This window comes from Phascolarctos cinereus, unplaced genomic scaffold, assembly GCF_003287225.1.
Source record: "Phascolarctos cinereus isolate Bilbo 61053 unplaced genomic scaffold, phaCin_HiC Scaffold_2;HRSCAF=192, whole genome shotgun sequence".
NCBI classification, from domain to species: Eukaryota; Metazoa; Chordata; class Mammalia; order Diprotodontia; family Phascolarctidae; genus Phascolarctos; species Phascolarctos cinereus.
Window position 1 is genome coordinate 113,687,182 of NW_027555625.1, and position 27,821 is coordinate 113,715,002.

The 27,821-nt window shown below is 40.4% G+C and overlaps 1 long non-coding RNA gene across 1 annotated transcript in view; it reads left to right on the forward strand.

The window, feature by feature from the left end:
- The first annotated feature begins 2,925 nt into the window (after positions 1–2,925).
- LOC110207521 (uncharacterized) overlaps positions 2,926–27,821 on the forward strand; it is a 146,675-nt gene continuing 121,779 nt past the window's right edge. Inside the window, exon 1 of the long non-coding RNA XR_013484566.1 lies at positions 2,926–3,443. This is a non-coding gene — a long non-coding RNA (uncharacterized LOC110207521). The remainder of the gene's footprint in view (positions 3,444–27,821) is intronic.

Sequence of the window (27,821 nt, forward strand, 5' to 3'; positions counted from 1 at the left end):
AGTTGTTTAAACCATGGCCCAACAATATTGTGTATGTGCTTAGATGATGTCTGTGTTCACTGTTTTGTATCCCAACTTTGTTGTTCATTTACACGGCCTCTATGAGGGGGACTGATAGTCTAGCCAAATCGACAGGCATTTTTAAGCACCTTCTGTGTGCCAGGGTCTTTGCTAAAAGATGGGGATGCAAAGAAAGGCAAAAGCCAATCTGCTCTCAAGGAACTCAGAGTTTAATGGGGGAGACAGCATAAAACAACTATGTACAAACAATATATACAGGATAAATTGGAGGTAGGTCAGAGAAAAGACACTAAGATTACAAGGTCTTGGAAAGTCTTCTTGTATAAGGTGGGATTTTAACTGAGATTTGAAGGAAGCCAGGGAAGCCCAGAGGCAGAAAAGAGGAGGGAGAAAGTTCTAGTGGAGAGGGAGTAAAAATTCTGGAGGCAGGAGACAAAGTATCTTGTGTCTTCGTTCCTCTCCAGGCTATACTCTTGACTGTCTGGACTTTCTCTATCATGCTATGGAAATCTCCTCACCCTGTTTGCCTCAGTTTCCTTTTCTGTAAAGTTGGGGAAGGCAATGGCAAGCCGTTCCAGTATCTTTGCCAAGAAAACCCCAAATGGGATCATGAAGAGTCAAATACAACTGAAAATGACTGAACAACAAAAAGAGTGAGGATTAGAGAATAATGTCTCTTTAGCTTGGACCAAGTCCAGTGTAATGCAACAAACATTTATTCAATACAGACTACACGTGTGTGCACAGCATTAGATGAAATATAAAGTTTAGATAAGGCATGGACCCCATCTCATGGAATTTACAATTAACTTGCAGGTACTACGTATTCTAATTTAGCTCTGTAACTCTCACTGCCTCTTCTTGCCTGCTTCTTGCCATGGTGAATCAGTTTACGAGCCTGACAAGGGGAGGATGCTATGAAGCAAAGGACAAGATGGGAGAAGAATGAACACGCTGAACGTGAAGCAGTTGAAGTAGGAATTGGTAGGGTGGGAGTGACTCGGGATGGGACTCACATGCAAACTAGAGACAAAGAACAAGGAAAGAGCAGAAGTAATGGTGCTGGAGTACTTGCATTAGTTTCCTTTGGCCGATGGACTCTGGTTATGCTGGAGAGGCTCTCATGCCCTGAATTTTCTGATGTAAAGGAGAATTGTAGTTAGAAAAGCAGCAGCAGTGCTTTTGTAGAGTGCTGCTATAGAGTGCCCAAACAGGCAAAATTGGAGCTGAGTGTCCAAAAGATGCAACAGGGAGGTTTGAATCTAAACACCTGAACTGTGTTCCTGAATTCCTAGGATGGCTTGTTTATAGAGCTAGAAAAATCTGGTCTGCCTGGGACAGGAAGGAGCTATGGACACCTATCCCACATGGCGGTTGTTTTTATTATATTCAGGTTTTTGTTTCTATTGCTTTTATGATTATGAGTAAGAACTGTATACATTAAGGCCATGCTTGACTCCCACAAACCATGCTTATTGAATTGGCTTTATTGAAACACACAACATCCTAAAAAGGGAAGAAGGCAGAGTTTTCTTACACAATGGGTGGGGACACCATAAGCCATAAGAGTCTAATAGCACATATTCAAGCCTACCACACCTCTTGACTAACAAAATTAGTGTTGCCACCCACAAAAGGGGTGGGTTTAGGGGACAGAGGTAGCCAACTATCTGAGAACCATCAAAAGCCATTGACACTTTCTGGTATTAGGTGGAACATACAGCACTGCTTGGGGTGAATATATGTGACTACCAGTCCCTAACCCTCATTATTGAATCAGATAATTAGCCAGAATCCCCCTTTAATAAATAACTATAGTACAGAAAAGTGAAAAATAATTGCATTATGGAGGTGCTAAAAGGGCTAGGGGAGTTCTGAGTGGAAAAGGTCATCAGTACAGAAGTGATCAACCAAGGAGATGCTAAAGGAGATGAAATTTCATTTAGACTCTCAAGGATTGGTAGAAATTTAACAATCAAAGAGTAGAAGAGAAGCTATCAAGGCAGAAGATACAACACGAACAAGGACATGGGGGTAGGAAAGTATGGGGTGTATGTAGGAGACAGCAAATAGTACAGTTTGACTTGAACATACAGTATACAGAGTCAGGGGTAAGGACCTAGAAAATGTATAGTTCAAAGTTTAGATGAATTTATCATATTAGAGATCATTGGGACAATGGCTGGATACAGAACGAGGCTAACCTCTTCTGTATCCAGCCATTGTCCCAATGGTAAGTCATAGAACTTTTTTATGCCAGTTATTGGTAAGGCCTACTGATGTGAAGATTGTAAGATAGCAGAGTTGGACCCATATGCTTTAGGGTTCTTTGAGGGTACAATGATGGTTGGTCTCGTTTATATTCCATTCTGCTTTCTTGCCTGTACAACCTCCAACTTCTCAGGATGTCACTGAATGTGGAAACTATGGCACAGAGATGTTGGAGGGAGGGAAACATATATGGAAGCCATATTTCATGTAGATAGACTTATTCTGAATGGAAAAGTGGACCAAATTATTCTAACAAAATGTTGCAATAGACAACAGAGTGATTGAATCATTCTAATGATAAGAAGAGTAACACCAGAGTTATTATTCCAGGGTTGGCTTGTGTGATTTGCCTGCTCATTGACTTAGAGTGAAATGTCATGAAAGGGTGAATCTACTTAAAGGGCAATGAGTAGAACTGTCCAGAAACATGGGCTAAACTGACCCCAAATGGAAATTATGTAAGAGAAAATGTTACAGGGCTAGAAAGTTTCCTTCAGGAAGAGGCAGAAAGCCTTGGTTGCAATCGGAAGTCTAGTGTATGAGAGGAAGTGAGCAGTCTGGTTCAGGCTGTCTGTCACAACCAAGACAGCTCTGTACCCCTCAGAAAGTGATTACACCATAGATAGTGTTAGATAGTGTTAACTCCACTCCAGAACACAGGGGAGCAAACCTGCTGATGACCACCCTGGTGACAACCTTGACCTGGGCTCATATGTCACAAGACTGAAAATGCAAGCTGATTTTGGGTCACAGTTACAGGCACCAACATTCATGAGCTTGGGTCACAGAAGTGTTAAGCAAACCCCTTGAGGTTTGTTTCCAAGTTATTATGAAAGAGATAGAAGACTGCCCATTGAATCTCATGAGAAGGATTGTGCAGGCACAGGAGGAAGTAGAGGGGCCTATTCAAGACTGAGGCCCTTTCAAGTATGGACATTATGCCAGGTTGGATGGCAGACAGCTGGGCCTGAGGAGGGGTTTCCTGCACCTGTTGCTGGTGGGAAAATTCTAAAAACTCTGGTTGAGGGTTATTCTTTAGAAAATTGGAGGTGTGTAGAAACACCTGTCAGGGTGATCGATCCATCAGGCATCCATGGCTGGGTTGTGATGGCAGGGCATCTGTTTGAAAATTGCAACACACAAGAACGCAGGTAAGCACAAAAGCAAAACTATTGAAAACTAGCACCCAGGAGGTATGACTGAGCTGTGGGGAGCACCTAAATGTGCTCTATGCTGTTATGAGGAACAGCGACAGTGATAGGGTAAGGTGACTATCTCCAAATGCAACTTCACAATCTTCCCAGATTGCCTACTTTGATTTTTTCTTTGCCGCTTTGTGGGAGAAGTATATGGCAAGGCTGGGATGTGGAGAAGGGCAGTGTTGCTTCTGAGAAGATAGCCCTATGCCAACACTGAATTAATTTATTTCCACTACAAACTGTTCTGTGGATCTAGATACATCAAGATAGGAGGTATGCTTCTCCTTGGTTCCTTACATGTTACTGGTCTGCTTTACTCAAATATCAATAGGTGTGGTTTTGGGGAACATAAACTACTCTAAACTGGTGTTAAGTCAGGGCTGATCTTATAAATCAGCATGTTCTCATGAAGTCATTTGAAGAGGCACCAGACTGAACATCTGCCCAAAATATCAATGCTACCAGCAATGGTTCCATTAGTCAGTTGATTAATCAATCAATAAGTATCTATTAAATGCTGACTGTGTGATAGGGAGAACAAAGACAAAAGTGAAACAGTTCCTACCCTTGAGAAACTTAAACTGGTTGGGTTTTTTTTTTGGGGGGGGAGTCATGGCATGTACATATATAGATATGAACAAAGTAGATGCAAAACAAATGTAAGGCAATTTTGGGCAGTCAGGCACTAACAGTTGAAGTGATCAGGGAAGGTTTCATACGGAAGATGGTACTTGAGCAGAGTTTTGGGGGGAAACTAGAAATTCTAAAAGGTAGAGGTGAGGAGGAAATGTGGTCCTCAAGGAAAACAGCCAATGCTATGGAGAGTCATAAATGAGAAGCAGTAACACAGTGTGGTAGGACTGGAGAGAGTGTGGATGGGAATAATATATAATAAGTATTTGGGGGCCAGCTTGTGAAGGGCTTTAAATGCCAATCAAACCAGTTTGTATTTGATCCTGGTGGTGATAGGGAGCTGCTAGAGTTTATTAATTAGGGGAGTGACATGATCAGACTTGTGCTTAGGAAAGTCACAATGGCAGCTGTGGAGAGGGATGGGTTGGAGTGGCGAGAGACCTGAAACTGGCTGACCAATTGGGAGGCTGCTGCAGTAGTCTCACTGAGAGGTGATGAGTCTCCTTTAGCATTACCCATTAAAATACAAATATCTCTGGGAGATATTAAGCCAGTACAGTTAACAGACTTCACTAAAACCCTTCTCTGGTGCCTCACTGTGGTGTGGAAGTTATCCTGAGTTCTTGAAGGTTATGTTGGTGTAACACAAGTTTTGGTAGGTCCTACCAATCTGGAAAGGCTTTGAGGTCAGACCCAGTGAAGGACTGACTATGTCTGGATAGTGCAAGGACCTGCTTTGCTAAGCATAGAGAGATCAGGTTAGCTGAAGTATGTTGAATTGTTTTGGTCATAACAATGATCAAAAGAACATCTACTAAATTATGGTCTGCACAGGTGAGGGAGTATCTTCTAATTTGAATATATGTGTGCACATGTGTGTTTATATAAATGAGAGCTATTATGATTCTATGAACCAAACACATTAAATTTCTACATCTGAATGGTTTCATGATTTGAAATGCTCATAAGAGATTATGTCTGCACTGTGCTAATGACTTTACATTGATCTGCATGTAAATTCCTGGATGTCAGAGAAAACTTAGACGCCTTTCTCTCTAAGGTACAATTATCTTCATTTAGAAACCTGTCTTTGCCAAGATTGGAGCAGCTTTGGACTGATTTCCACTTGCTGGTGTTGCCCCCCCTGCCTTTCTCATTTATCCTAAATCAAGGATGGAATGAAGGCTAATCTTCCTCCTTTTTATTTCACAGCCTGTCAGGAAGCTCACCCTGGGCCTCCTCGTCCTTTATGTCTTGAGGCTTTACAATTGGAAGGCCAGTAAATATAATGGCAAGGTCCATGAATATTCATCAGCAGCTTCAGGCATTTCCAATGTGTTGTGGTTGTTCAGAACCTCTTTCTGGCATAGCCCAGGGCCCTTTCTAGAAGAATACTCCCAGCTACAGGCCAGGAAAACAGTGTTCTCTTTTTGTTGTCTTTGAAAATGCTGTCTTACAAGATGCCCAGTGTCAAATTAGGCTTGCTTCATAAATGTATGGCAAGGTCTTGCATATTCATACTATCCCAAGAGTTGTTGTTTGTATCCCAAGTAGGACTGGGTTTATGCACAAATGGAGTAGAGGGGTCAGATTGGTCGCTGATACGGCATAATTTGAGGGACATTGTACCTTCTACCCCCCAAAATAAATGTAGGATTTATCAGAGGGCTTGAAATTCCACTGCAGATGATCCGTTCGCCTGTAATCCTGGTGACCAGGAAGGCTGAGGCTGGTGCATCTCTTGAGCTTGGTTGTTGTAAGCTTCAGGAGGGCTATTAAGCTGATGGGATGGCATCATTAAGTCTAGAGCCAATATGGTGAGTCCCCGGGAATGGGTGGGGGCCTCTGGGTTGCCCAAGGAGGGGTGAACTGGCTCAGGCTGGAAATGGAACAAGTCAAAACTTTTGTGCTGATCATTATTAGAATCGGGCCATAAATGGGAGGCAGCTCGGTGGCTTAGTGGCTAGAGCACTGGACCTGGAGTCAGGAAGACACTTACTAATTGTGTGATCCTGGGTAAGTTGCTTAACCTCTGTTTGCCCCAGTTTCTTCATCTGTAAAATGGGGATAACAATAACCCCGACCTCCCAGTGTTGTTGTGAGGATCAAATGAAACAATAATTGTAAAGCACTTAGCACAGCACCTGGTGCATAGTAAATGCTATGTAAATGTTAATTATCATTATTAATGGCTACCACACCCGAACACAAGCCTGGTTGAGATAGAGAGACCCAAGCTAAAAAAATCTATTTGTTGTCCTTTCTAGACAATTTCTTTTCAAAGCAAATAATTTTTTTTTTTTGTAGAAGCAACAGGTTAAGTGGATAATGCTTTCATTTGGGTTCCATTTTCAGATTGTTGCCCCTTGCAGTATATTGAGAGCCCTGCATGTTGAAGAAGAGGTGGTGAAGTGTGAAATGGGGAGAAAGAGGATGAAGAAAGGAGAGTCAAAGTCATAGCGTCATAGATCTAGACTGGTGGGGACCTTAAAGGTCTTATTTTATGGGTAAGAGAATTGAGGCACAGAGTGGTTGTGTGATTTGTTCAGGGTTACAAGATAATAAATGTCTGAGATGGGATTTGAACTTAGACCTATTAGGTGGTAAAAAACTGCTTTATATTTTGCTTAGGGCCAACCCAGTTTTCTTTTCACAGAATTCAATTGTCTCTTTCTCTTTTTTTTAGGTGGAAGGGGATTGAATTGTGTCAATACTAGGGCCTTTTAATTTTTCCTTATTAAAAAATTGATGCCTTTTTAAAAATATCACAGTTATTTCCTGATATACTCTACTCCACACCTGAACCCTTCCTAGTAACAAAGAAAAAGTTAGGCAAAACTGATGGACAGAACAATTGAGTCTGACAGCATTTGCAACATTCTGTACCCATAGCTCTCCACATTTGCTGAGAAGAGGGATGTGAATTTCATCCTCTGTTCTATGGAACCACCATTGTTCACCATAAGAAATCTGAGGTCAGCTATCTTTTATAGTTATTTTCATTTATATTATTGTAGTCATTGTGGTGATTAGGCTTAGGTTTTCAGAATATGTTATTTTGGATTGTGTGGAGCTCCTTTGCTTTTTAGAATATATTATTCCATTCACTTTTGCAGTTTCTGATGGGTGTAGAATAGTCTTGTGTTATTCAAATTTCCATTCCTTTTCTCTTTGAAGATTTTTCTCCCGATTGCTTGCAGAATTTCTTATTTGTCATTGAAACTGTTCAATTTAACCATTATATATCTCAGAGTTTGCATCATAGGACTTTTTTCTACAAGTTATCTGCAGATTCTTTCAGTTGGCATTTTTGTTCTGTATTCAGAAACCTTGGGCAGTTTTATTATATTTTTTTCTTGCATTATCATGTTCAGGTTTTTTGACTTGTCATGTTCTTCTGAGAGTGGTCTATGATGCTAAATTGTCTCTACATGTCCTGTTTTCGAGATCAATGAGTTTTGTTTGCCAGGTTCCTGCTGTGTTTTAGTTCTCTGGCTGAGGGCTGGTGCAGCAATCTGCCACCTCAGGTAGAGCATTTTCCATCTTCTTCTGCAAGTGAGTTGGTAGAGTTGACACCTATTGTTTGCTGCCACACAATGGTGGGATGCAGGCAGGAGAAGGGTTTGCTAGTAGAGATTTCAGCAGCAACAGGGAAATTGATGAGTGGATCTCAGAGCACAAGCCAGTGGGTCGATTTGTATACCCAATCAAAGCATGGGGGCTAGTGGGTAGGGAGGACTGCTAAATGAACACCTGTGATTAGTGTTCTCTGCCATAAATTCATAAAGCTGTTACCTTGTTAAGCTTCTTGGTGTCTGTCCTATAGATACAGCTGCAACTGGGAAAACACGAGAGCATCATCCATTATTCAGAACCTGGGCAAGCATGCTGTCATGAAATTGACATACAATACTGATGAACTTCTCTGGGGAACCAAATTTTGCCATAATTTTCCATAAGCTGGAAAATTCCATGACTGACATTATCAAAGGCCGTGGTCAGATCTACAAATGTTGTATACAGAACTCTCTTCTGCTCCTGGAGTTTTGGGGCAGCAAATACCATGTGGACTGTTACTTGGCCCTTTCTGAAGCTGCATTGGCTCTCAGGTAGATGATCATCTCCCAGGGGAAGGATTAGCCTATTAAGGAGGACTCTGGCAAGAATCAGGCCAGCAATGACTAAAAGAGAGACCTCTTGTGATTGTCACAGGGCGATCTTTTTCCTTTATCTTTATAGAGATGGAAAATGGAGGCATCCTTGAACTCTTAGGGGATAACCTCCTCTTGCCGTATAACCCAGAAAATTTCAGTCAGCTTTTGTGTGAGCAGTGGACCCCCTGCCTTGTAAATCTCAACTGGAATAGAATCAGCACCAGGTGCTTTGCCACAGGAAAGGAACCTAATGGCATCCAGAACCTCTTCTTCAGTTGGAAATTCAGCTAGAGAGGGGTTGACTTCTACCTGAAATATATAGTCATTGGCTTCAGCATTGATTGCTGGAGTGAAGCAGGGCTGTGTGCTTGTTCCCATGCTTTTTAGTGTGATGTTTTTAGCAATGTTGTCAGAAGCCTTCAATTAGTATGAAAATAGCATTAAGGTTAGCTACTGCACTGATGGTAAACTATTTAATTTAAAAAGGCTACAAGCCAAGACTAAAATGGAGGGAGAGTCGGTGCACGATTTTTCATTTGCAGATGATTGTGCACTCAAAGCAGCCTCTGAGGCTGAGATGCAACAAGGTATGGATCAATTCTCTTTTTTTTTTTTAACACCAAGAAAACATAGGTTCTCCACCAGCCAGCACCACACCATCCATACATGGAACCATTAGTTACAGCAAATGGAGAAATTTTGAATGCTGTAGATAAGTTCACTTATCTTGGTAATGTACTTTCCAATGCTGTAGATAAGTTCACTTATCTTGGTAATGTACTTTCCAGGGATGTATACATAGATGATGAGGTTGACACACACATTGCCAGAGCTGAACTGCCAAGGATTCAAAATCTACTGCAGAGAGCACAACTCCAGTGGGCTGTTGAGATGTCAAATATATGTTTGCCTAAAAGAATATTTTAATGGAGATTTCATGCAAGGCAGGTGTTCATATGGTGGTCAGAAGAAGTGATACAAGGATACTCTAAAAGTCTCTCTAAAGAACCTTGAGATCATTGTGAGACATGGGAAACACTGGCTTGGGACCATCCAACATGGCATGCTTGTGTCAAGGAAGGTGCTGTGCTCTGTGAATGAAGCAGAATTGCAGTAGCTCAAAAGAAATGTGAGATGCACAAATTTAAACATCTCCATTCCAAATGTTCATATGGATAATTAGTGCCTGACCAGTGGTGGAGGCTTCTGAGCGCATATTGGTCTGATTAGCCACAGTTGGACACATTGTACCTTGACTCCAACATAGAGATGTCATTTTAGTCCTTTTCAGGAGCGAAGGAAAACAGCCAACCAACAGCTGTAGCTGCTTTATCTCTGGTATAGAATTTTCTGTCTTGTGAGTCACATACTCTTTTATGGTCGTTGTGAATATTGTTCTCTTGATTCTATTTTCTTCACTCTGCATTACTATAAGCCTTGTCAAGTTCTCAAAATGCTACGTATCCACCATTTCTTAATAATATTTCATTACATTCATAGATCGCAATTTGTGTAGTTATCATCCAATCAACGGACATCTATTTTGTTACCATAACTGCCATTATGAATTTTAGTTTCCAACAATTCTTGTTGAATAGGGAGTTTTCCCATCAGTGGTTTGAGTTCCTAAGTTTATTAAATACTAGGTTACTGTGCTTACTTCTGGGTCTTGCTTATCTAATATGTTCCACTGGTTTACTTTTTAGTTCTTTTAAAAACAATATTAAATAGTTTTGCTAATTATAGTTTTATAATATAGTTTAAGACCTGATACTATAAGATATGCATCATTCCTAGCTAAGTGGCTCAATGGCTAGAGAGTTGGGCCTGGAGTGAGGAAGAACTAACTTCATATCTGACCTTAGATATTTACTAATTATGTGACCTTGGACAAGTCATTTCTGTCTGTCTCAGTTTCCTCAACTGTAAAATGGGAATAATAAAAGCATCTACCTCCCAGGGTTGTTGTAAAGGAGAAATATTTGTAAAGTACTTAGCACAGTGCCTGGTGCAGAGTAGGTGCTTAATAAATGTTTGTTTTCCTTCCCTTTTCATTATTTCCTTTGATATTCTACACCTTTGGTGACTTCAAATGAATTTTATTATTTTGCCTAGTTCTACAAACCAGTTCCCTTACTTGTTTTGACTTAAAATATCTTTTAGTACTCAATGTCACTTCTGAAATCAGCTTGAAGCAAATATAAAAGTTTAGTGCCATCAATACCAGTTCTTGCTTTTTAATGTTTTTTCAGTAATAGATTTATAATACTATAAATGTTAATTACCATGTTTTTCAAGGAACATTGATAAGATATGCTGACGAACTGGATCTTTGTGGCTCCAGCTACATGGATAAACCTCACCACTAGAGCTGTTTCCCTAGAAACTGTTTCCATTTCACTTTTGTGTTTGTTTTTAGATGAAAGAAACATTTTACTTGTAGTCAATTCTCCATTGTTCACATCAGTAATGGGGAGCCAGGGCGTGAGTCGTCCAAAACAATAGTCAATTTAAAAAATCATTCCTGTTAAGCTTTGAAAACTCTCGTGTGAATTTTTAGTGACAGATACACTTTCCTAAATACAGGATCATAGGAATTAGAGTTAAAAGAGGCTTTATAGGTTGTGAAATAAAGACCCTTAACTTTATAGGTGAAGAAAATAAAGCCCAGGAAGTAGATATAGTCAATGGCAGAGATGGGGATCCAGACGAGGGCCCACGATTCCTATCCAATACTCTTTTCACTAAAACATAACATTTTCCTTAGGTTGATACAAAGGTTGAGGTCTTATTGTGTGAGGACTTAAATGGGAAAATCATAGACTATTCAACCATTTTGCAATGGTTAGACTTAGAAGTTGTTTCCCATTTTGTTTTTCTAGCATTCGCCGCCTCCCCCAAAGCACTTATATCTATTTTTTAAGCTCCAATAGTATCCTCAGAATATTGTTCTACTTGTAGGATTACTGGGTTAGAGGGTATGATCAGTTTTGTAAAGCATGTTGGATGCTGTCCAAAGATATTGTACCAATTTATAGTGCCCAGACAATGTAATGGAGTACCTATTTGCCTACAGCACCACCAGAATTGAAAGTTATTATTTTTAGCTTTTTTATTTTTTTTTACCACATTTGATGGATATAAAGCCATGTTTTAAAGTTATTTTAATTTGTATTTCATTGATTATTATAGTTTGAACAATTTTCCAAGTGATTACTAAGATTTTGTGTTTGAAAATGGTCTTTCCATAATTTGACCATCCTTCCTTTTGAGAATGGGTACTTCTCTTATATATTTGTGTTGGTCCCTTAAAGAATTTGGATTTTTATCAGATATATTTATTATAATTTTTCTTCAGTATTTTCCTTTTTTTAAATTTAGAAACATTGCTTTTGCAATGCATATTCTAAGGTTTTTGCACAAATATAAAAATTTTATCTGCAATAATTTTTCCATTTGTTCAATAGATAAAAATTTTCTTCTCACCAAAATTAAGTATGTTATTCCTCTTTCTTCTAATTTCTAATTATTTAAAGAAATAGATGATTGACCCAATTTGAGTTTATTATAGTATATGGAATGAATTGTGTACCTAAATTCATTTTTGCCACTTTGGCATCCAATTTTCCCAATAATATTTATTAACTTTATTTAATTTGCTTAACCCCAAAACATATATTAAGCACTTATTATTTGTTAGGTGCTGTGCTGGGTGCTGGTTATAAAAGGACAAAAAGAAAATAATTCATACTCCATAGGAGATTATATTCTAAGGAGAGTGGGGTGGGAAGAGACAATATGCACATATATATAGATATATACAAAACTCAGTAGGGGCAGATACTAGTAGTTGGGGGACCAGAAAAGGGCTCATATAAAAAGTGGTGAACTCACTTTTAAAGGAAATCAGGGATTACAAGATGCAGGACTGAGAAGGAAGTACATTCTAGGCATGAGGAACCAGCCAGTGCAGAGAAACAGATGGAAGATGCGGGGATATGTGTGAGGATAAGCAAGATGAGCAGTTTGGCTGGATCATAGAGTGTGTGGAGAGAAGGAGAGTATTATATAATAAGGCTGGAAAGGTGGAATAGAGCAAGAAGCACAGCAGCCACACTCTGGTAAAACAATCTTGGCAGATGGGCTAACTCAGGTTGAAGGTAACTGACAGGCTTCAGACCCCTTGGTGAATTAGGGGGATGCCTACCCTACCAGTGTGAAGACTTCTCCTGGCAGGATGGGCGTAGCAGAATAATTTGTTCCACAGTACAATCCTTGTTACAAGAATTTGTACTGAGCTTAGAGTTTGGTAAGACATTGGAGATACCAAGGTCATCCACAGCATCATCACAGCCTGCGATGTTGCCGGTTCTCTTTGGAAATGAAGGATGAACAATAGCTAGTTCCTAAGGTGTGAGGGCTTAGATGGCTATGTCAGCATAGAAAAATCACTGGTAATTGTATAGAGGATGAATTGTAGTGGGCAGACCATTTAGGCAGGGAGACCAATTAGGAGTTTATTGTAATAGCCCAGGTGAGAGGTGATCCAACTAATTTCACTTTTGGATTTATCAAACACAAACTTCTCATATATGCCCAGGTTCTCTTCCTGGATTCTTTATTCTATACTAGCAAATTCTTTTCCTTCTCCCCCCCCCCACCTTCTCCTACCCTTATCTAGTACTAGCAGCTTTAACAATGACCACGTGAAAATATATTTTGAAATCTGGCCAGGTAAATCTCCTTTTGTCTTTTTTTTCCTTTACAATTTTTCTTGGTAGTTTTGCCCGTTTATTTTTTCCTTTAAATTTCATTACTGTTTCACCTAATTTCATTAGTTAATCCATTGGTATTTTGGGGCAGCTAGGTGGCTCTGTGGCTGGAGCACCAGGCCCGAAGTCAGAGAGACCTGAGTTCAAATGTGGCCTTGGAGACTAACTAGCTATGTGACCCTGGGCAAGTCACTTAATCTCTTTTTTTTTCTTCCAGTTTTCTCATCAGCAAAATGAGGGCAATAATAGTATCTACCTGCCAGGATTGTTGTGAGGATCAAATGAGATAATGATTCTAAAATACTTAATATAGTGCCAGGCACATAGTAAATGCTATATAAATGGTAGCTATTATAACTATTGATTAGTATTGTACTAAATCTACAAGTTATTTTAAAAAGAATTGGCATTTATAGTATTTTAGTCTTTTTTTTTTACTTAATCTAACTATATGTAGGGGGTATCACTCCAGTTTTTCAATTCTTCCTTAATTTTTGTCAAATTTATTTTAAAATTATATTTATATAGGTATTTACAGGCATATTGTTGTTGTTTAGTTGTATCTGACTCTTCATTAGACATGTGGACCATAGCACACCAATATTGTCCATGAAGTTTTCTTGTCAAAGATACTGGAGTGGTTTTCCATTTCCTTCTCCGGTGGATTAAGGCAAACAGAGGTTAAGTGACTTGCCCAAGGACATACAGCTAATAAGTATCTGAGGCCAGATTTGAACTCAGGTCTTCCTGACTCCAAGCCCATAGCTCTATCCACTGAGCAACCCAGCTGCCTCCTTCTACAAGTATGTAGGTCATGGTAAATCAGTGCCCAAATACTTGATCCATTTTGTCATTTTTGTAAATGGTATTTTGCCATCAGTTCTTCCTGCCTTCTATTAGTCATATGTAAAAAATGCAAAATATTTTAGGTATAACTCGACTCTATATTCCCCATCACATCTTATTTGGTTCCTAGATTCTCAGCCATAGTGGGCACCGAGACTCACTCACAGCTCTCCTGTCTCTCTGATGCTGACCTCTAGGTTTTCTTTGCCCTCGGGTTCCCCCATATTCCATTCCAGACATCCTAGTAGCACTTATGACAGAAGTCCTACCAGAATAGCAAAAGCAAGTGAGGAGGTTGGCACAGCCTGGCACTACCTTTTCTCCTTGACCTAACTCAACCTTAGGGAGTCACAAGGGCTATAGTGATTATAGGATGGAGTTTTTGAAAAAAAAAGTTTCAGTATTTAAACAATTTCAAGCATTAATTGTTTGCTTCTCATCTTGTGGGATGCTTTTGAATTTCTGTTAGGAATGAGGAACTAAGTCTGATCTGATAATAAACAATACCAACAAAATAGTAGGGTGACTCAAATGAAATGTGTAGGTCCTGAACTCTGGCTGTGCTGCGGGTAGATGAAAGCATCTCATGCCAAATAGGGGAAAGAAATCTTGCTCAGAAACTGTATGTCACACTTCCTCCTCCTCTGGAGGGTCAGACTGATAATCATTCTAATGGGTATCTGGATCCTTCCCACAACCTCTCAACTCTGTTTCAGAGAAAAGCAGATGGTGGCCTATGACCCTAATTGCTGAAGATGAGTGAGAACTAAGGATCATTGAGGGAATGAGAACCCTACCTCTTTCCCTTATCCCTGGTTATCACCTAACATTAAGTTTATTTCTATAAGAATGGCTGATTTGAGTACTCCACAGAAACACAGATTTTCAGTTGGAAGTGTGTTCACAGGGCATCTAGTGCAATCTATACCTAAGCAAGAATCCCATCTATAAAATATCTGAAAATTAGGTATCCAGTCTTCCACTCAACATGTAGATTTAAGCATCTGCTGTGTGTGAGGAGATGCAGAAGCAAAAACAAAACCGTGCTGGCTCTCCAGGATCTTATAATCTATGGGGGTGGGGATTGAGTAGGAGGGGTAGAGCAGGGCAGAGAAGAGAGAGGAACAACACATACAAATGTAAGTACATACGTATAAATACATGTGTTTTTTGTCTGAATCTGTGATTTCATTGGTATAGGGTCCCCAGTGAGGAAATTTCCTCTCCCCACGCAGGACTGCAATTGCTTTGCCACTTACAGCCAAAGAGAACTACCTGGCTAATTTTCAGAAGGCAAAATCCAAGCCATCAATAGACATCTTTTTTTTTTAAATGCTCCAGATCACTAATAATTAGAGAAATGCAAATTAAAGCAAAATCCAAATTCCTACCCTTCAGATTGGCAAACCTTGTCAAAAAAATAATGGAAAATGATACATGCTGGAGGGGCTGTAGGAAAACAGGCACATTCATGCACTGTTGGTAGAGCTGTGAACTGGTCCAGCCATTCTGGAAAACAATTTAGAACCATGGCCCCAAAGTTACTAAACTGTGTATGTCTTTTGATCAAAAGCAATACCACTACTTGATCTATTCCCCAAAGAGATCAAAGGGGGAAAAGACGAATATATACAAAAATGTTTATAGCGGTTCTTACAGTGGCAAAGAATTGGAAACTAAAAGAAATACTCATCAATTGGAGAATGGCTGAACAAATTACAGTATGTGAATGTAGTGGAATATATTACACTATAGGAAATGATGAAAGGGATCATTTCAGAGAAGCATAGGTAGACTCGTATAATTAAATGCAGAAGTAAATGAGCAGAAACAGGAGAACAATCTATGTACCAACAACATATGAAAGCCTTAAGAGCTCTGGTCAATGTAATGACCAACCAAGATTCCAGAGAACTCATGATGAATCATGCTGTTTGTCTGGAATGTAGATTGGGTAAAGGGGAATAATGTGTAATAGCTCTGGAGAAGTTGGCTGGTGCCAGATTGGAAAAGGCTTTAAATGCCAAACAGAGAAATTTGTACATTATCCTAAAGGCAATAGGGAGCCATTAGAGCTCTGTGAGCTTGGGAGTGACATGGTCACAACTGTGCTTTAGGAATATGGCTGCTATATGAAAGATGGATTGGAGAGGAGAGAATCAGCCTGGAGATAAGGAGACCAATTAAGAAGTTTTTGCAGTTGGGTGCTTAATTAATGCTTGTTAAGTTGATTGACTTGGAAACTGATTAGATAGGAATATTGAGGGAGAGTGAAAAGTTGAGGATGACTCCAAAGTGGAAAACCCAGGGGACTAAGACGGCAATGCCCTTACTAGAAATGGAGAAGCTCTCTCTTTTCCCCTATTCTATTATCTCAAAATCTCTCACACCCCTCTCCACCCCATTTCCTCCTGCTTTGCTCCAAACTTGGAGGAAAAGGTGGTCTTTCTCCTTGCCAAGGCCAATCTCTCTTTTTGTGGCTTTAGCTCCATCCTCTCCTATCTCCAATGAAGGATGGTGATTGCAGGGGAAAGCTCCCAATAGAGGTAGCCCAGTTTTCTCAGTAAAGTATGAGGCAAGGTCTTGAGGTAAAAAGGGAAGGAAAGAGGTGCCTTGAGAAGAAAAGAACAAATGATGTTTCTGAAGTGCCATAGAGAACCAATCTAGAAAGAGTAAAAAGATTGCTGGGCAAAAATAAAAGCCTGCTTATTCCATTAATTTGGGGGCCTGGATGGGGAATGGACTTGTGATTTCATTAGTATAGGGAACTTCCAATGAGGAAATTCCCTCTCCCAATGTAGATCAGCACCTGTGCTGCAATTGATAATCTCAGAATGTTTTTAAGTAATTTGTCCAGAATCACACAGCCAGTAGTGGGACTTGAACCCAGGCCTTCCTCATTCTGAGGTCAGTTGTCTGCCCTCCATTCCATGCCGCCTTCCTAGTGCCACTACTATTCCTATTTTAAGATTATATTTTAATTTTCATTCTCCTACAGGGCTTCTTGATTTTCTTTCAGTGAGGAATGACACTCTGATGATTCAAGTGATATTTCAAGTCTGCTGTCATCATTTCCCCTTTCCAGTCTTTGTTGGTGAGGCATATATTACTACATAATTGATGCATGGAGCCTAATCTATGCTTTTCATTATTTTATATAAAGACTTCATTGTTTCATCTGGTTGTTTTTCTTTTGTATGATGATACCTGACATTTAAATAGAATATTTTCACCTTTCATTTGACAAGCAACAGCCTCAGGAGGGAGGCTGGGCCAATGGTCTTCATTTGACTCTGAGGAAGTTGAGGCCCAGAGGGGTTAAGTTATTATCATACCTTCACAGAACCCAAGTCACTCATCTCCCAGCCTAGTCATCCTGCTACCAAATCCGATTCTTTACTCTTTTCTTTGGCAAGGATCGGACTTGGGGCATAAGGGCCATGTTTTTAACATCTATCAACTTTCTAACAAGTCTTCTCCCCGCATCTCTCTTGAGGTCTCTAGCTTTATAGAAACAAATTTTCCTTTAGCCAGAGTATGGGAGTACCACTGCCTTTGTTCTTGGAGAAAAATCTCCTTTAGCAGAGAAATCTAATTGAATCAGTCCCCCGAAAACACAGCACCCCAGAACTCACTTAATGTTTGTCAGTCTATTCCTAAATAGCCTGTAAACCGTCCAAAGAAAACCTTGCCTTTTCCATTTTCCTGAAGGGAAGTATTGGATGAATGTCTGCTGGGTAGAACTCATTTAAGGAGAACAGGGACAGATGTTGATGGGGTTCGGTAGGAGAGTGGAAGGAAAAGACAGGCCGAGGGTAACTAGGGCAGGTCTGCCTGTGCTCCCCTGTTGCATAAAAGAGATAAGAAATTTTAGGAGGTGATATCTAGAACACTGGCTTAGTTTTTAAGAGGTCTAGGTTTAGCTTTAAATGTTAATGTGGACCTGTCCATTAACTTGTATGTTAGGTCTCTTTTTGTATAGTTGTAAAGTGAAAGGGTTGACTTAAATGATTAGCATGGTACCATGAAAGGAGCATTGTCAGAGGACGATGATCCAAATCCCGATGCTGCTAGTGACTTCGGGCAGTTTACTAGAAGTCTCTTGGCCCGTGTTCTCAGCTGGAGTGAGGGCATTGGACTAACTGTCTTCTAAGGGCCCCTTCTCTCTCTAAATTTCTTATCCTATGGTATCTAAAATTTCTTAAAATTCTAAAAAATTCTGCAATTATAAAATAGAGAAAGGGGAGGGGAATGCCTTACAGGTATACCCTCTCTGGTCCTTCCTTCTTTGGGATGGTGAACACTAAGGGAGGGCTCAGGAATGCTTACCAGCAGCATCTGCTGAAGGTCTATCCAGTTTGCATTTCACAAAGGGTAATCAGACCCCTTCTGAAATATTGGCCCAGAATTCAAATTCATGGTATCTCTGTTTTCTGGTGAACTTGGAGGCTTACCAATTCATTGATTCAGAAAGTATTTGAAGAATCGTCATTTAAGAGGCTTTGAGATAGTGCAGTGGGTAGAGCAGTGACCCTGGAGTCAGGAGGACCTGAGTTTTTGACTCTTCCCTTAGATGCTGATTAGCCGAGTGACCCTGGGCAAGTCACTTAACCTCTGTTTGCCTCAGTTTTTTCAACTATAATATGGGGACAATAATAGCACCAACCTCCTAGGGTTGTTGGAAGGATAAAATGAGGTAATATTCATAAAACAACTTAGCACAATGCCTGACAAATAATAGGTGCTTAATAAATGATTGTTCTTGTCCCTCTCCTTACCCTCAATGACAGCAAATGAGATTTGCCAATAAAGCAAAGCTTAAAGTCTTTGAGGAATAGATGACAAGCTAAGAGTTAGGAAAACAAAAAAACAACCTTGCACTTATGGAGAGCAGGGCCTTATGGGTAGGTAAACAGGGAAGGGAAAACAACAAACATTTATTAAGCACCTACTATGTTCCAGGCACTGTGCTAAGTACTTTATAAATATGATCTCATTTGATCCTCACAATAATCTTCCATTTCCTCAGGGTTTGAAAGGTAGATGTTTGCCACATGGAGCAGCTCCCAATCATTGAAAGGGCCATGCAACCTGACAGATATAATGCAGTCTATTTTCTTCCTCCTGTCCTATTTAAATCTTAATTCAGTTCATCATCCCTTTACAAGGCTTAACCAAAAGAGATATGTTAATGAGCCAGCTCCATGGACTGCCCTCCAATCACATGTCATAATCTGGGCAATACACATTCTTGCTCTACTTGGCCAGTGTAGAGAGTCAGGGTAGGCTAGTGATCTCTATGAGGGGGATGGCTGTGGAATATTCTCTGACACGATATAATTAGCTCAAAGCTCAAAGTCGCTTGTAAATAGCAAAGCCTTGTAAAGTCCAACAGATATAGGTAATCCCTTTTCTTCCAGTTGAACTTTATGAAGGCCATCTTCTTTAGACTTGAAGTCAGCAGAAAGCTGGTTCTGAATCCTGCCTCTGATACATATTATCTGTGTGACTGAGGGTAGGTCATTTAACCTCTTATCTATAAAATGGGCGCAATAAAACTTGTACCTACTTCACAGGGATGTTGTGAGAATCAAAGGTGATAATATGGGTAAAATAGCTGCACAACTTCAAGTGCTCCATAAATGGCAGCTGTTGTTAAGGAAAGGAACATTTTAGTAGGTAGAAAAAAACCACGAATTTTGGAGCATAAAGCAGTCTGGAGAGCTGGCCTTAGTAGATCACATTAGTGGGTCGGGGGTCATACAAAAGAGTGGTAAGCAGCTGTTACCCATTGTCCTGGGTTATAAAAGTCACCCCCATTCACCCACCATGGGGCAGCCTAGGTGGTGCAGTGGATACAGCACCAGGCCTGGGGTCAGGGAGACTCATTTTTTTTTTTTTTAGGCAATGGAGTTAAGTGACTTGCCCAGGGTCACATAGCTAATAAGTGTTATGTGTCTGAGGCTGGATTTGAACTCAGGTTCTCCTGAATCCAGGGCCAGTGCTCCATCCACTGCACCACCTAGCTGCCCCTAGGGAGGCTCATCTTCCTGAGTTCAAATCTGGCCTTGGACCCTTCCTAGCTGTGTGACCCTGGGCAAGTCACTTTAACCCTGTCTGCCTTTGTTTATTCATCTGTAAAATGAGCTGGAGAAGGAAATGGCAAACTCCTCCAGTATTTCTGCTCATAAAACCCCAAATAGGGTCATGAAGAGTTAGACACAACTGAAATGATTAAAAAAAAAAACCAAAACACAACATCCCCCACCATTTTCTTTATGAAACAGAAACCTGGAAGTGATCCAAAGCTCATGATTCATACGTGCTGCACTATATAGAACCTGACCATACAAGCTTTTATCATTGTTAACATCATGCTAGTATACACTGTGTGGTAGATACCAGCAACCAGGTCACTGTATGTACAGTGACCTTTGGGAGAAAGGAACTTCACAATGCACTTCACCCTCTGTTGCCAGGGCATACTTGAAATGACACACTTTCAAGTCAATTCCAAACACATTTTCATTTGCTTGCAATATCACTATTTCCCAATATATTGTAAAATTTTGTGAAAGTTCCAAGTCCCTTCACCCTTCTGTGCCTCAATTTCCTCTTCTGTAAAATGATGGGGGCTGTACCAGCTCTGCATCTCTGATCTGGTGATCCAGAACACAATCTTTTGGGACAACCAATGAGTCTCCTATAATGTCATGCTCACAGCTCCCACTCAGGCCCCTTCAACCACCAGCTGACATATGCTAACCCTGAGGCTACTTCCTAATGCTCCTCCCACCCCACATTGGGAATTTCAGACACTTGTTTCCTTGTGCAGCTGTCCTCGCCGTAGTATGAGATGCTTCAATGAAGGGCTTTGTTTCACTTTTCCCCTCACAACCTCCTAGTGTGCTGAAGCTTCTGACATTAGGCCCTGGGAGCCAGGGGAGGAAGGAAAAAGGACCTTGAGGTGGGAGAGGAAAAGGGAAAAGCTGGAGGGCAAAAAACAGAAGTAACATCTGACTTTTATTTCACATTTTAAAGTTTGTAAAGCACCACAAAAGCTGATACGATAAGTACTACAGGAATTATTGACCCCATTTTTTCCTGGAAGACTGAGAAGGAGAGAGGTTGTGTTACTTGACGGTGCTCACACAGATAGCAAGTGTCAGACGTGGGATTTGAAGCCAGATTCATGCCTCTGAGGCCAGCGCTTTATACACTGATCCATGCTGACTGATACACCTTTAACTGCTTCACCATTTTGCCTAAGTCAATTGAAAGCATTTCCTATTAAATCCATGGAACCTAAAACTTTGACAGTGTCTCACATGTAGTAGGAGCTTGAAAGGTATTTTAAAAATTTATTTGTTGGCCCACTGAGACGAAGATGAAACAGTTTTGAAGGAAACAGGATGCTGCACAATAGAAGATGCTGAAGTGTTTTGAAAAATGTTCTTGAACGTAGAATTACTTGTCTGTTTTATGAGGAAAGGTCTCTGTAAAAATACTTGGCTTTGATCAACTGAAAGGAAACCATACATTTAAAATTTTAATTATAAAGCATACCCTTGGATTTTATATCCCTGGCTTTCATTGACCTGAATTCTTTTGACCTGTATTGAGATAAAGAGGCCCAAGAGTTGTAGAGATTTTCAATTTGCAGCAGGAAGTGGTCTTTGTTGGTATCCTCTTTACGTATGGATGCTTTTTGGAAATAACTTAGAATCTTCTAAACTGCTACTTCATTCCCATTGCTATTTTGAGTGGCATGTGGTCAGGCAGAAGAACGGATAGACAGAGGCATAATTTTTTTTTTGTAGGTTATAGACTATCTAGAAGACCAGTAGGATTCTCTTGATGCCACTACGCTCCCAAATAAGAGGAAAGGGGATTCTAAGAAATGGCCAGCTCTTTTCTTCAGATGCAATAGCTCCTCCTGAAATCAGTGACATTGGAAAATGGGTTGTTTTTTTCTGTTTTATATAGAAAGGAGCATACTATTGAATCCTTATAGAGAAATGTGATACAAACTTTGTACCATGGTCATGCTGGTAGATAAATTTTCAAATGCAGCAGGGCTGTAGAAACACATGATCAAAAACCACCTTTGATCTGGTTGTCTAATGAATGGAGGCTGTTACAACCCCCAAAGAGAATTGCCAATGGCCAGCTCTGTGATACAGAGTAAATTGGACTTAGAATTAAGCGGCACAAATGTTCACCAAATCTTTGGGTAAATGGAAGGTCCTGGAACATCTGCCCTTGATTATGGGTGTCTATAAAGAAAATATATTCCATATGGTACAAGACTGAGCCTGCCCTTTTAAAGGCTGCCATGTGACAGTGATCAAGAAAGAGCGGTTAGGTCCCTTCCTCCCACCCCCATTACCCACAAAATTTCATTATGACATCTGTGCTCCGGGATTGGTTTGTTCTTATACCAAAAGAATAGTCTGTGCCATCCCTTGATAGAGAGCTAAATCCCTTTCTCTTCCCCCCTCCCCAGCTTGCTCTTCATTAAGTAAGTCCCTGGGTGGACCTTGCTAGCTATGCTCCTATATATTGCATAGCTTCTGTTGCTGTTTTCAGTGCAATATGTCTTGCTAGCTCTTTTGTTGTTGGGTTTTGTTGTTATATATAGAATTTCTGGTGATTTATGTGAGTTTATCATATATCCTGCAACTTTGCTGAAGTTATTAATTATTCCAATGTATTTCTTAATTGATTCTCTAGGGTTTTCTAAGTACATCATCGTATCATTTACAAAAAGTGAAAATTTTATTTTTCTTTGCCTATGCTTATTCCCTCATTTCCCCCCTTATTATTCCTATAGCTAGCATTTCCTGGGCTATATCAAGTAGTGGTGGTGATAACAGGCATCTTTTCTATACCCCAAGTTTTATGAGAGAGATCTCTAATTTATCTTCTTTACATTTAAATTTTATATTTACATTTAATCGTTGCTCTTAGATTTAGAAAAGTACTATTTATTATATTAAGGAAAGGTCCACAGGATCATAGATTTTATAGATGGAGGGGACCTTAAAGATCATTTAGTCCAACCCTTTCATTTTACAGAAGAGGGAACTGAAACCCGGAGAGGAGCTGGTTCCACACGTTGGAAGTGGCAGAGCTGCAGTTTGAACAAAGGTCCCACTGCTCCAAGTTGACTCCTCTTTCTACTGTACCACAGTATTAGATTAGCTGGTTTCTAATATTGCTTCCAGCTCTACAATTCTGTAATTCTAAAAACAAACATTCTTAAATTCTAAAAAACAAACAAACAAGCAAAAACCTGGCCTCCACCTATACCTTACTGCTTTTCTTTCATAAACTCTCCTTCGTACATGTACTCTCCATCTCAGGCAAATTGGCCTGCTTCTCACGAGTTCCCTGTGCCCCACGTGCCATCTTCTGCTTCCAAATTTTTGCACAGTGTACCCTCCATGTTCTGGGAATCCCTAGTTTCCTTCAAAGCTCAGCCAAAGAGTCATCTCCTATAGGAAGCCTTTCCTTATCCCTCCAAGCATGAATGTTCTTTCCCTCTTAAAACTACTTTATATATATATATATATATATATATATGTTTATTTATATAAACTTTATACACACACACATATGTGTGCTGTATTCACTTATTCATGTACATTTACTATTTTCTAAATCAGATGTAAGCACCTTGAAGGCCAGTCTTCACATCCTTAGCACCTTCCTTATTTATAGTAATAAATATGTATCGAGGGGCAGCTAGGTGGTGCAGTGCATAGAGCTCTGGCCTTAGAGTCAAATCCAGTCTCGGACCAAACACATGACGCTGTGTGACCCTAGGCAAGTCACTTAACCCCAATTGCCTCACCAAAAGAAAAAAGAAAAAAATATATCTATTGAATGGAATGGAATTTACAGTATCATATACCCTCTGATCCGCACCATTTATGGCCTTGCTGCTGTCTTGGAGGAAGTCCATCAAGACGCTGGAATATGGAGTGGTGGTGCTTGGTAGGACAGTTTTGGCTCTGCCCCGAGTCATAGTGCAAACCTACGTGTTTCAATTTCGTTGGTTTACAATAGAGATAATCATCTTGACCCACTTTTCAAGAAAACTGTGTAGGCCACCTGACTAGAGACTGGAAAGCATTTTGGAAATATGAAGCACAACATAGATGTTTAGTAATAATTCAGTACAATTAATATGGATGGAGAACCTGTAGGGTTGTTGTTGGTCTGGAGCTGGAACAGGTGTTATCATGATGCACCTTTGTATTTCTTGTTGCACTCCTACTTCCTACCCAAGTTTTGGCCAACATTTCTAACTTATTCCTTTATCATGTCTCCTGGATTTAAGCTTCATTTTTTTCACCTTTACTCTGCTCATTTCCTATCCCATGACTACCACCTTCTTGCCCAGGCCCCTTAGTTTCAACCTTGTTAAGGTGTTTTTTTCAAGGATTCTCAAGATTCCCATTCTTCTCAAAACTTCGATGTTGTGTAACAATAATTAGAAAAAAGGGGTAATAATTTTTGTTATTAGAAGTCAGTAAGCTACAGTGGAAAGACTACTGGCACTGGAGACAAGGGGATTTGGCTTCAAATCTCTCTTCTGACATTTACTGCCTCTATGACCTTGGGCAAGTCACTTACTTTCTCTGGATCCCATTTCCCCATCTGTAAAATGAGTGTTGAACTAGATGATCCTCTAAGGTCCCTTCTAGCTCTAAACCTATGATCCTATGATCCTTTGACTTTCCTGGGCTTCATTTTCCTAATCTGTGAACTGAAGAGGTTGGCCTATGTGGCTCCGAGGTCTATTCCATAGCTCTAGACCAGGGGTGGGGAACCTGTGGCCTTGAGGCCAAACATGGCCCTCTAGGTCCTCAAGTGTGGCCCTTTGACTGAATCCACACTTCACAGAACAAATCCCCTTAATAAGAGGATTTGTTCTATCAAACTAGGACTCGGTCAGAAGGTCTCACCCAAGGACCTAGATGGCCACATGTGGCCTCAAGGCCACGGGTTCCCCACCCTTGTCTAGACTGATGTGCCTGTCTTTGTCTTCTACCACTTGTATTCTTCACTGTTTGGATTTCAGCCAACCAATAGGTATTATGGGCTATGTGCTCACATAGACTACAAAGGACATAGAATCCACTGTCCCTGCCCGCTAAGCCTTTCATTAGGAGGATCAAGATGGGCATGCATAAATCTACTCCAGAATGACAACAACAAAAGCAATAAATCATGAGACTTGTGATGTGGTATGGTATGTAAATGCAATAGGAATTCAGGAAGGGAAAGGTCATTGCTGGCTGCACTTAGAGAAGGCTCTGTGGGGAAGACTGGGATCGAACTTGGCCTTTGAAGGAAGTATAGGATTTGGATTTGCAGGGAGGAAGAAGCCAGGCATTCTAAACAAGTGGGCAGCATTAGGCAAAGACAGAAGCATTTTTTCCCTCTATGGCTACCATATTCTTTCTGCCTTGAAATCCCTTCACTTCTGAGTCTCTCTGTACCACTTGACCTTATCTCTCTCTCTCTCTTTATCTTCACTTCCATATTTTTTTTTAAATCTCCTTCGTGCGACAGAACCTTACCCTGGAGGACTTCTCTTCTCGTCAATGACCACTCACATCTTTCTTATTCTGTTCTCTGCTGTACACCCCTTGTACTTGCCATCATCCTTTATTGATGGGGCTTGATGGAGGGTGTCCCAAAAGTCTTAGTGCAGCTCTAAGCTATTAGAACTTTATCAGCTTTAAGTTGCACTAAGACTTTTGGGACACCCTTATAGTCACCTCTTGTCCTTTAAGAAACCCAGATCAAAGTGATCCATTTGTGCAAAATGACCTCTTGTTGCTCTGCAATCCTCATGTTATTTCCCTGGATGTTAGTTTATCCTTTGTTCCTCCCACTTGCCAGCACTTCTTCATCCTTCCGGATTACTCTTTATTTACCTTGTACGTATTTTGTGTTTTCTTATGAATGTACATGTTGTATTTCTCTGTCCTCCTCCCCCTCCCTCCACCATTGAAATGAATGTTGAATTGAATTCATCTTTTCAACATCAGACATCTGGGGACAGGGGTTGGGATCTGGATTCATACCTGGCACTCAATTCACTATAGATCCATGAGTACACCCTACATGGGTGGCTGTGGCTATGGAAGTCATAATAATGTAATGTTCATGTGTCCGGAAATACCTGCCAGTGCACCTGCATGCTAGACTTGATCTGCAGCATTCCTATGATCACTAGGTCAATTCCTCCTTGCTTGTGGTGCCAAACTGTTTATATTTATTGATTCAACAAACATTAATTAGTCAACTACTACCAGGCAAAGCACTGAGCTAGGTAATAGGAATACAGAGGTATCTGGGACCCAGTGTTTGACCCCAAAGAGCTTGCAATCTTAAATACACATAATTATAACACAAAATAAAATAGGATAAGCCCTTATCTGCTCATGCCACATTACTAGGATAGTGTTCAGAATGAGAGAAGTAATAGTCTCATCGTATCTTTAATGTCTTGAGTCTTCAGTTCTGGGTCCCACATTTTTAATAAGGAAGAATTTTGCTGAGTCCACCCAATGGAGGGTGATCAAATGGTGAGGGGATTCTAGAGTGGAAAGTGTACTGGAGTCAGAGGAGATGGGTATGATGCCCTGTTCTATCAGGGCAGACTCTGTGGGACCTTTGGGTAGTCCCTGAACACCTCTGGGCCTCCGTTTCATTACCTGTAAAATAAGAGAGTTGAACTTGAATGACATCTGAGGTCCCTTTCAACTCTCAATCCTATGTTACTATGAAATCATAGCATATAAGAATCAGTTGAAGGAAATGAGAATGTTTAGAAAAGACTTGGGGTTAACAAGGGTGTACATAATGATAACTTAGATTTGTAGAAGCTAACTGACTTGTCCTTAGTTTCACAAACTAGTAAGTGTCAGAGCACTAGTATTCAAATTCTGGGTTCCTGACTTCAGATCCAGTATTTTTTCCACTTCGTCATGTTGTTGCTCTTCAGCTCTTTGTGACCTCATTTGGGGTTTTCTTAGCAGAGATACTGGAGTGGTTTGCCATTTCCTTCTGTAGCTCATTTTACAGTTGAGGAAACGGAGACAAACAGAGTTAAGTGACTTGCCCAAGGTCACATAGCTAGTGTGTCTGAGGCCAGATTTGAACTCAAGAAGATGAGTCTTCCTCTATCCACTGTACCACCTAGCTGCCCACATCACCATATAACTTCTCACAACATAACCTCTGACTCTAAATATTTAAAGGGTTGTCACACAGAAAAATATAGACAGTCAACTTGTCCTCAGGGGACACACTAGGACCAATAGTTAGCAGTAACAAGAAGAAAGACATTGATTCTATGTAAAGAAAACCTTCCTAACAACTAATACCCTTTAATAATGAGATGGACTGCCTCAGGAAGTGGTCAATTTTCTGATACTCCAGCTGTCTCATGTGAAGGCTGAATGATTACTTGTTGGGGACGCAGTAGAGAGAATTCATGCTTTTGGTAGGGAGTTGAACTAGAGGGCCTCTGAGTCATTTTCCAACTCTGCTAATTAGTGGAACAAGTTAGAGAAATATAAATAAAACACTTCAAACAAATACAATTTCAAGAAGGGGCAATCACTTCTGGCTGGGTGGATTAGGAGAGGACTTCTGGGACAACAATCGTTGTCCTGGTGTTTGAGCTGCATCTTGAGGAGCAGGAAGGGTTTCAACACGCAGAGATGCAGGATGGAGGGGTGAGAAAGGCTTTGTGCCAAATCCTTTGGAGCGATCTAGATTGGAGCAGGCAGGTTAAAATCACCATGCACCAAGTATCCTAAGACTGAAAGCACTGTGCATTTCACTTTCCTTCCTGTCCTTCCATTTCCAAGGTCATTCCCCAGTTCCTTTACCAGCCCTTA